This window comes from Pongo abelii, chromosome 4, assembly GCF_028885655.2.
Source record: "Pongo abelii isolate AG06213 chromosome 4, NHGRI_mPonAbe1-v2.0_pri, whole genome shotgun sequence".
NCBI lineage: Eukaryota > Metazoa > Chordata > Mammalia > Primates > Hominidae > Pongo > Pongo abelii.
In genome coordinates this window covers 1,708,793-1,719,324 of record NC_071989.2, presented here as the reverse complement: position 1 = coordinate 1,719,324, position 10,532 = coordinate 1,708,793, and the positions used below count along the sequence as shown (strand labels likewise).

General features: G+C 53.9%; 1 long non-coding RNA gene across 1 annotated transcript; it reads right to left on the bottom strand.

The window, feature by feature from the left end:
* Positions 1–409: 409 nt before the first annotated feature.
* On the bottom strand, positions 410–10,261 carry LOC134761478 (uncharacterized). Its single transcript, XR_010140146.1, has 3 exons — positions 10,153–10,261; positions 4,371–4,595; positions 410–1,459 (listed from the first exon to the last, which is right to left on the bottom strand). It is a non-coding gene; the product is annotated as an uncharacterized LOC134761478 (long non-coding RNA).
* Positions 10,262–10,532: the final 271 nt, after the last annotated feature.

The following is a 10,532-nucleotide window of genomic DNA, read 5'->3' as shown; positions in this document are numbered from 1 at the left end:
CCTCAGCCTCCCGAGTAGCTGGGATTACAGGCACACAACACCACACAAGGCTAATTTTTTGTATTTTAATAGAGACAGGGTTTCACCATGTTGCCCAGGCTGGTCGCGATCTCCTGAGCTCAGGCAATCTGCCTGCCTTGGCCTCCCAAAGTGCTGGGATTACAGGAATGAGCCACTGCGCCCGGCCAGGACTTATTATTTTTAACTTATATTTTCTCACATTTGGAGAAATGTTGAGTGGAAAGGAACCGTACGCACTTACTCGGTCTTCCAGTTTGATTTGGATCAAGCAGGAAAAGGAGCTAATTAAATTGGGCGTTCAAAGCTCTGAGGAAGTGACTTGGGATCTAAGACCCAAGGCACAAAATGCAAATTAAACATTGTAGAGGAAGGCGATGGGCTGGCTGAGCACTGAGGCATCTTCCGGCTGAACGGAAACAAACGTAGGCCTCGACTTTAGAAAGAAAAAAGATGTAACAGCACGAAAGCTTAAGTATGCTACAAATAGAACAACAAAATATTAGAAGTTTTGAAATACTATTTTTGTAACCTGGAAGTTGGGAGATCTTCCCTTAACCAGAACAGAAAACCCAAAACCTTAAAGAAAAGTTAAATATATTTTACAATGTCAAATTAGGTATTTTTACATGGCAAGTCCAAATTATAGCAATATAACAAGTGACAGACTGAGAAAAATGTTTGCAGTTCGTATGATAAAGGGTTAGTATCCTTCATAGACCAAATTCTCTTACTTTATGTTGAGAAAAAGTCAGGCAATGCAATGGGAAAAATAGCAAAGAACAGGAACTAGCCATGTGCCAAAGACGATCTACGAACAACCAATAATTTAAAATGAGGCACAGTGCAGGGTTAGGGAAATGCGAACTCTGGCAACGGCAGAGCCTGCTTCTCCACTTTGGAACAGCAAACATCAAAACCCCGCACCTCTGGAGCTGCTGAGGGTGCGGGGAATTAGTTCATGTTTCTGGCAGCAGTGCATACTGAAATGATCTTTTGAGAATCTTACCTGGCCATGTCCGCTAAATTAAAAGTGAATGTGATTTATCCAGCAATTGCTCAGGAGGGCGGGGACCGGGGGCCAGGGGAAAAGTATCATGCAGACATTTTAGCATTTGTGCATAACCATAGGGGTTTAGGGGTGTTTACTGAAGCCTTTTTATGAGGACAAAACCTTGCAGCCCTGCCGGCTGCCTGCCTTTAGCAGACATTGAGTGGAACACGGCGCCTGTCCTCAGCTAGCCTCAGGAGGAACAGGCTTTCCTTTATGTGAAGCCATGGCCGACCCCAGGGTCCCTGGTCCCCATACTGTCGATGTGCAAACAGGCACTTTCCCAAGGCAGCTGTCCACCAAAACAGCTGGCTCAGCAGCAGCTGGAGATGTGAAGTAGCAGAGAAGGCCGTGTCCTAAGAGTCCGGTGTGGGATGGGTCCTGGTTTTGCTTAAAAATAATGAGACAGAAAAGAAGCCCACTCGTATGTGTAATGTGAGGTGTGTGTGTGTTTGCCCGCACGCAGAGAAAGGCACAGAGACAGATTAATGATAAACCAAGTTTCTCACGTTGCACCTCACAGGTGTGTTTGATGGCAGGGAGGGAGATGGCTAAATTTTTCATCACATTCTTTGACTTGCTACAATGAGCATACACTACTTTGGTAATTAAAACATCAGAAAGCAAAACAAAGCAAAAATCAAATAGAGTGAAAAAAAATCATAAGGCTTTAGATTGCTAGATTAGAACGTTAGTCTCAAAGCCAAAAGTAGAGTGTGGACTATTTTTGGGAAGAGGGGACAAAGTCCTCCCTTTCTGGGGTATCTTAGCCAACTCAGGCTGGAATAACAAAATGCCATAGGCTGGGGGGCTCCAAGAACAGACGTGGGTTCCTCACAGGTCTGGAGGCTGAAGGTCTGAGGTCAGGATGCTTGCAGCGGTGGGGTCCAGGGAGGGCTCCCTCCTGGTTCACGGACCGCCCCTCCTCCCTGTGTCCTCACACAGCGGAGAGAGAGGAGGCTCTGGTGTTTCTTCTCATAGGAGCTCTAATCTCATCACGAGAGCTGCACCCTCGTGGCCTCGTCCCCTCCCAAAGGCCCCACTTCCTAACATATTGCAATGGAGGATAGATTCCCCATACAAATTTCATGGGGCACGAACGCTCCATCCTCAGCAGGGGCAATAGTGGTTTGAGTTGGAGCCAAACCCTTGATCAGAGCAGGGCGAGGGAGAGCAGGTCCCTGGAGAGATGAGTCCACAGCACAGGCCAGCTAAGGAAAAAGCCAGGCTGGCAGGCTTAGCCAAGGTCAAAGGTGCCAGACCCTGTGTGGGCGTTGAATAAAACCAGCCACCCAGGCCAGGCGCGGCGGCTCATGCCTGTCATTCTAGCACTTTGGGAGTCTGAGGCAGCGGATCTCCTGAGGTCAGGAGTTCGAGACCAGCCTGACCAACATGGCAAAACCTCGTCTTGACTAAAAATACAAAAATTAGCTGGGCGTGGTGGTGGGCACCTATAATCCCAGCTACTCAGGAGACTAAGACAGGAGAATCGCTTGAACCCAGGAGGCAGAGGTTGTAGTGAACTGAGATCGCACCATTGCACTACAGCCTGAGTGACAAAGTGAGACTCCGTCTAAAAAAAAAAAAAAAAAAAAGAAAAAGAAAAAGAAAAACACAAGCGGCCCTCGAAGTGGCCATGCTCTCCAGCTCAGGCACCCCCAGCCTTTCCCTGCCGAAGTCCAGCTCAGGTCCTCCCCGTGTCTCCCTGCCGAGGGGTTGGATGATGAATCACTGTTGGGTCAGGTTCCTCTGTCTCCTGTACTTTGTATAAACTGGTGCTTTTCAGAATAAAGACACCGTCCTCGTACATTATGTTTTATTAAGAAACATGGCCGGGTGCAGTGGTTCACGCTTGTAGTCCCAGCACTTTGGGAGGCCAAAGTGGGTGGATCACCTGAGGTCAGCGGTTCAAGACCAGCCTGGCCACTATGGTGAAACCTCGTCTCTACTAAAAATACAAAAATTAGCCAAGTGTAGTGGTGTGCACCTGTAATCCCAGCTACTTGGGAGGCTGAGGTAAGAGAATAGCTTGAACCCAGGAGGCAGAGGTTGCAGTGAGCCGAGATCACACCACTGCACTCCAGCCTGGGTGACAGTGAGACTCCGTCTGAAAAGGGTTCTAGGTAACTCCTCGCCTCCTACTTTGAGTCTTTGTTCTCCTGAGCTGAAAACATCTATTCCCAAGCAGACTGCCCTGAGGACCCGGTTACTTTCCCCCACACTTGCACCCAGGGCCCAGGGCACCAGCACCAATGCTGCCCATGATAGCATGGACCCCGGACACAGCAGGTTGTCGAGGGCCCTTTGTTTTCTATTTTCCCGGCTTCTGTCCCATCTGGGAGTTCCAGCCACATCTCCGTGTTTTATTGTCTTTGAAACAGGAGTCATCAGCGTGGTTTTGCCATCACTTGATGCATAGTTAGGCTGTTGCTTGTTTTTGCTTTCCATTTTTAGGGATTGATTCTTTCATACTTACGTAAAATACTGATGAGGGGGTCAAAGTTGCCTCTAAACAAAGCTGGGGCTGCTCAGAGAACCTGAGCTTCTGCCTCATCCCCTCCACCCTTTCCCCTTTCGACCCTCAAAAGTAAAACATTCTAAAAGTTTTACCGATCATTCTTTCATTTTTACAATTCTACATACTTGGATACAAGATGCACATGTGTGTATCCAGATAAAACCACTCGGTTTGCTGAAGGCAAGGTGGCCAGACGGGGCTCCCTCGGAGCGCTCAGGCTCCGGCCGGCACTTAAAGGAAAAGGACCTTCATGACGGACCAGGAAATGCCAGGAGCCAAAGCCCCCTGGTCAGGGGTGACCACCTCATTTCAGGACCGAGGATGGGGGCTCCCCAGGCCCAGAGGGAGCCGGTGGAAAAGTCTCGTCCTAGGAAATCTTCCCTGGCTGCAGCACTCCCCGTGCCCCAAGGGGGGTGGGTCTCTCTTCCCCATTGGGGTCTCTCATCTTCTAGGGGCTGGTGGGGCGCCTCCCACTGCCTGGCTGTCCCGGCCACCATCTGGGCTTGGAGGGAAAGGTCCACGGGGCAGGTCGCCACGGGGCAGCTAAACCTATCTGGGTGGATGGAGGTCTAGGGAGCTCAGAGTGGAAAGAAGTTTGCTCTGGCCAGGATTTCAACTGGGGTCCTCTTATGTTATCACTCAAGGTTGCGGGGTCCTGCGTCTTGTCCTGCAAAGTCATGTTTTCATGGAGTTTGTTTGTTTCCTTGTGAGGAGACTAACTCGCTGTGTGTTTTCCCATCTCACCCTCTCCTCTCCCAGCTCTCGTTTTCCCAAAGAACTCACTTGAGAGCCTGGTTTCCCATGGCACTGGAGGGTCCAGTTCTTTGTTACGTGGTAGAAATGTGTGTGGGAAGAGCCAGGCTGGCAGAAGCAGGTGGCAAAGGCTGGGATGGCGTGGTCAGCATCATGAAGGCGGCATCGCTGGAGAAGAAGCTCCTCTGAGCCACAATCACAGCAAAGTGGCACTCCTCTGCGCTAAGACGCACTCCACACCCTGCTCTGTCATCTCTGCGGTGAGAAAGAGTGGCTTCAAAATGTCATCGGAGCAAACGGGGACAAGTCGTACCTGGCAGGACACTGAGCCGTGCACGGCTGCCCCCCCAGCGTCTGCAGTGGAAACCAAGTCCCTGGGGAGAGGAGAAAAGAGTTTCCTGGAAGGAGGAGGTGTTCACTTTCTACCCAAAATATCCCACATTCTCCAGGTCCCTCTATTTTTCTTCTTTTCTTTGCCCATGGGGAGAGGTCCTAGGAGGGTGTTGGCACACTGCAGGGGCAGGGAGGGTTGGACCAGTCCTGTGCCTGCTGGGCTGGGTCAGGGTGTCAGTTCTGGGGGATAATGTCAGAAAAGCGCTGAGAATCAGCCAGGCCTGCCTCACCAGGACTGGGGAGAGGGATCCCACAGCCTGGGGTAGGGGCCCCACTGCCCTGGGCTGGGGTCCCGGCTGCCCACGGGACCAGGATCCCGGTCGCTTTAAAGGGGTTCCCAGCTGCCCAAGGGGGTATCTCAGCTAAGAGGGGAAAGGTCTCAGCTGCACAGGCTGTGGGGAGGTTTCAGCTGCCTGGGGGACGGGGGTCCCCACTGGTCGCAGCTCCCGGGGGTTGTTCTCAGCACCTGGAAGGCATGCGTGTGCTTTTGCCTCAAGGCCTCGCCAGGGCCAGTTCTAGGTGCTGTGACGCATCGAGAGCCAAACAAAGCCCGTGGCCCTCACAGGACTGCACACCCAGCAGCAGCAGACAGGAGGAGGCAAGGGACCTGTGAGAAGCGGGAAGACCCAGGACTCAGGAGGGTGAGCAGAGCAGACTTGCTACAACAGCAGGGCAGCCAGCAGTGAGCTGTCAGCACAGCAATGCAAAGCCCAAGGCCTGAGTGTGAGGAAGCGGAGGGCGAGGGGCCCAGGTGGGGTGGCGGAGGGAGGGGAGGGCGGAGTTCCCCATGGAGGAAGGAGAGGCACGAGGGGGTGGAGGTCCCCATGGAGGGAGAGGACAAAGGTGCACCTTCCTCAGCAAATCCGGGGAAGGCTCCTGGCCAGGCCACCTGTGCAATGGGTGTGTGAGCTCCCATGCAGGGCAGTCTCTGGGGGGCTGGGAAATGGTGTGCACACTCTCGGCCTGGGGTCAGTCAGGGCTGGAGGTGGTAGGGTGAGTGTGGAAACTGACCCCACAGGGCTCATGAGAATACAGGAAGGCAGTGCCCATGAACATTGGGTGTCCCGAGGCCATGGGAGGTGCCCATATCTGGCAGCTGTCACCAGGTGGCCGGGCAACAGGGAGAGCCAGGGTAACAATTCAGGGGTCGGTAGGCAGGAAGGCAGATTGCTAACTGTGGTCACCCAAAATCCTGGCAGGATTTGTTTACTTGCAATAGGTAAGAGGCTGGAATCATGGAGAATGTGTCAAGCATGGTATCTGATTGCCTCAGATGCTTTTAATTTTGGAGAAGCAGCTGCTGCGGAATGCTCGGGGAATGCCCCGCTGGCCTGTGCTCAGCAAGGCCACAGACCCCACTTTAGTAGCCACACTTGCCATCCTGAGCCCGAGAAATCCAACCTGCTCCCTGCAGGAGGCAATGAGGTGAGCTGGAAGAGGCTGCACAAGCCCCGGCCCCCAGAAGCCACGGTGTCTCCCTACAGCTCAGTCCCCTCATCTGCAGTTCCCAGCGGCTGAGTGGCCGCCTTCCTTTATGTTTGATTACCTGGGCGTGCGCTCCCCATCAATACAATGTCAGCTGACTGCAGGTGACCGTGTGGTGATGGCCATGTGGCGGTGGCCGTGTGGCGATGGCTGTGTGGTGATGGCCATGTGGCAGTGGCCGTGTGGCGATGGCTGTGTGGTGATGACTGTGTGACAATGTCCGTGTGACGATAACCGTGTGATGCCTCCAATTTCTTCAGGTCTTCTTTTGTCCCAATGACATTTTCTGTGGAGGACTGAAGTCAAAACGCTGTGCTCCAAAGTCACTTGAAGCAATGTTTTTCTCTCGGGATTTGTCACCAACTTGATACATCATTAGGTTCTTTTGTCTTGGCTTGTTTTCAATTTTCAGGATGGCATTTTCTTCTTTTGGCTTTAGTTTTATTCTTGTTTGTACAAAACATAATGATTCCAAACTGAACTGTGTTAACAGGATATGCCACGAGAAGGTTCTCTCCCAACCCTGACCCCGCTGACCCCTCCCTGACACCTCCACTTCAAGGTAGATTTGTTAATTTTTTTTTTTTTGAAACAGGGGCTTGCTCTGTCCCCCAGGCTGGAGTACAGTGGTGCAATCTCGCCTCACTGCAGCCTCAACCTGCTGGGCTCAAGTGATTCTCGCACCTTAGCCTCCTGAGCAGCTGGGAACACGGGTCCGAGTCACCAGGCCTGGCTATTTTTTTTTTCTTCTTTTGTAGAGACTGGGTTTCTCTGTGTTGCCCAGGCTGGTCTTGAACTCCTAGGCTCAAGCTATCTGCCCACCTTGGCCTCCCAAAGTGCTGGGATTCCAGGCACGAGCCATGGTGCCTGGTAGATTTGTTGATTTTGGGTTTAGCCTCCCAGTGCTTCTTTTTACCGTGTATGTACATATGTGTGTCCACAGCACTGTGGTCATGGTTCCGGTCCTCCACTGCCTCAGAGCACCGTGCTTCAAATAACAAGGTAATGAGCCTTGCTCTTTCATCCAGTTTGGACAGACATGGGCTCTGCCCCTCAGTCAGTGGGAGGCTGGGTCCTCAGTCCTAGGAAGGCCCATCACACATCCTACAGGTGCTCGGTGTGTGGTGTGGCTGTCGGGGGGACCCCATGTGGGCTGTGGCCGGGGGCCCCGCGTGGTCTCCCCATGGCCACCTGGCTTCTCAGCGGCACAGCAGCTGGGTTCCAAGGTGGACGTCCCAGATGGACCAATCTCTGGCCACTAATCACTGCCTTTGGTGACCCAGCTTTGTCAAGGCCACATCCACCCCAGTCACAGGTCTGCTTACATGGGAAGTGGGGCATCAACCCTCTCGGGGTGGGATGAACGTGTGTGAGGTGGGGATACAGGTGCAGCACAGCTGAAAATACATGGTTTGCCCCATTTCCACATAAAAGAGGGGATATCGTACACCAACCCTTCTGTGCTCAGCTTTTTTCTCTCCTAAACCACAGAAGCCGGGGCTCTCATCAGTGCACTCCACTGGCCCTTTATGTGTTGCACACCTTTTCACTCCGTCCAGCAAACAGGTCTGGACACAAATCGTCTGGTGCCTTTCTCAGCATGCCTTCACAATCGATTTTTAAGTGTGGGACTGCTGGGCCGAGGTCATTTACTGTGCGGTTTTTCATTCCCTGGCGATGCCAGGCTTTACTTGTCCATGCACTTTTGACGGCAGCCTAGTGGTTTCCTCGGGGTCCACTACAGACGGGTGGCGTGGACGCCCCCTGTCCGTGTGCACAGGGATCTCTAGGACGACAGCAGACGAGGTGTGGACTTGCTGGAGGCCCAGACAGTTCCCACAGTTTCCAAGGTGGCTGTGCCAATTCGCACGCAGAAGTGTCAAGGAGTTCTCAGCGTCCCTCATTCTGGCAATATTTGCACATCAACACTGTAGTCTTGAACCCACTGTGGGTGTGACAGTGCATTTCTGTAACATAAATTGCATGTCCCCAACAGCTCACAGGACACCACCTCCCTGGGTGCTGAGTTTCTGGTTGGCACTCCTTCAGTCGGGAAGGGCCCTGCCAGCCTTTGGGCACCTTTCAGTCAGGCTGGCTCTTTCCTGCTCATTCTAGACCCCAGCCCTTCATCCGCTGTTTATATCTCAGACACATCCTCCTGCTAGGTAGGATGTCTTTCACTCCTCTTATCAGTCCTCCCTTTTCTCCGTAGGTAACAAGAAAGCCAAGTCTGGCTGCGTCTGTGCCCAAAGTACCACATTCCCCCACATGGAAGAAGCAGGGCTCTTTTCGGCTGCAGCCGTGGGGGCCGAGCACATCCTGAGTGAGTGCTGGGCCGGGCGCCTGGGACCCCCATGACTTATAGATGCCACGCTCACAGCAGAGCATAAATACTTCACTAACCCTCCATTTGTTATTCGTGCTGAACGCTTCGGAACTTATGCAATATGAATTACGTTTTGTAATGGCCCTCATGCTGGGGTCTTCTGGGAAAATATTGTTTTCAGCAAGACAAAGCAAATTGCAGATGTTCCTGAAGGAACTTCACTCTTGAACAAGGAAATACATTTACTCTGACATAGTTGCTCTAATGATCTCTTGTGTTATCTTTTATTGAACACAAAATGAGGGCTGCTCATCCAAGTTATGTGTGGCTGGATGTCCTCAAACTGGAGTCTGAACTTGAGCAAGCAGAGGTTGAGAGAACTCCGGACGTGTCTGTGGGGATGCAAGAGGGCAGCAGTGGGGGCCCCTGTGAGCCTGAGTCACTCTTGAGATGGACACACAGTGCCTGGGGTCTTGGGGCCCCTTGGTGCCTGGGGGCCCTGGGTGGCTGCAGGTGGTGACTGGGCTCCTCCAGGCGCCCCAGGCCCAGGCCCTCAAGTCCCCACTCCCCACAGGGGTTCACAGCTGCCAGCCCTTAGCGCTTCTATTTCTTCACACACAAGGCAAGGGCAAGGTTGTAGCGGGGTGGCAGGGAGTCCCTCCGGATCAGTCACTTCAGCTGAGATTCCGGTGGACACCAGGAGGGGCTGACCAGTGGTGGGAAGAACATACATCCATGGGAACGAGGCTGACAACCAGAGGCGATGACCCCTTGGCATGGTCAGGGAGGAAGAGGACAAGGTGCCAGTGGCCCCAGAACAGGTGGATGGGAAGGACTGACAGGCGAGGCTGGGTCAGGGTGGGGGCTGCAGCCAGGGGTGGGGACCTGCATGAACAGCCTCGGTACTCGCTCGCACCTGCTTCACTTTCCTAAGTGGTAAATCTGTCATTTCAAATACTCAAAAATACCAGGATGGCCGTGGCAAGTCTACAAGCCCCACATCCAACTTTAGAAGCAATGGCCACCCTGAGGCCCTGTCGGGGGCGGAATGGAGTCCCCCTCAAAAGACACACCCAGGTCCTAACCCCTCCTGCCTGGGAATGCCACCTTGCTTGGAAATTGGGTCCTACAGCTGTCCCTAAGGTCAGGACTTTGAAATGAGAGCCTCCGGGAACAAGGAGAGCCCTAAATCCAAGGACGCGTGTTTCCCCAAGTGACAGAGAGAAGTCCCCGAGCCGGGAAGGAGGACGCCACGTGAGGTGGGGGTGGGGTTGGCGCAATGCTTGGCCGGGCAGGGGCGCCGAGGGGAGAGGCCGGGGACAGAGCCCCTCAGGGCCCCCGGAAGGACACCTCGCCCTCAGCCGCGCGGACTCCAGGATGAGAGAGACCGACTTCCGCTGTGGTGAGCCAAGCAGCTGCGGCCATGTGTCCCAGCAGCCCTGGGAAAGGGTGACGCCCACCAGGCGGCATTGCGCCCTGACGCCGGGGACCCAGCACCCAGCCGTCCTCGCCCGCAGGTGCCCTGGCTCCGCCCCGGCCCTCCCTGGTCTGTGTCCTGACTCTGTTTCCTATCGCCCAGAACCGCCGCAGCCTGGCCGGCACACAAACCTTGACGCGCGGGGCTCCGGGGGCCCCTCTTCCACCCCTTCTTTCGTCTCACTCCCTGCTGGATCTGAAGCGCCGCTCCTGCCACGCTGTCCTCACGTCATATCACGTCACGTCACGTCCACGCCACGTTACCACGTCACGTTCTCACGTCACGTTTCCACGTCACGTTTCCACGTCACGTTCTCACGTCACGTCCTCGTACCGTTCCCACTTCACGTCCACAGGGAAACGGGCCCGGCGTTGTGAGGGCATCTGCCGTGTTTGGTGCCTTCACACGGGAGCTTCCTGCCTTGGCCGCGGTTCCAGGCTCTGTGCTGACGCAGCAGGAGGGTCCCCAGGCAGCTCAGGCAGGCAACGGGGAGTGACGAGGGTCCTTCACA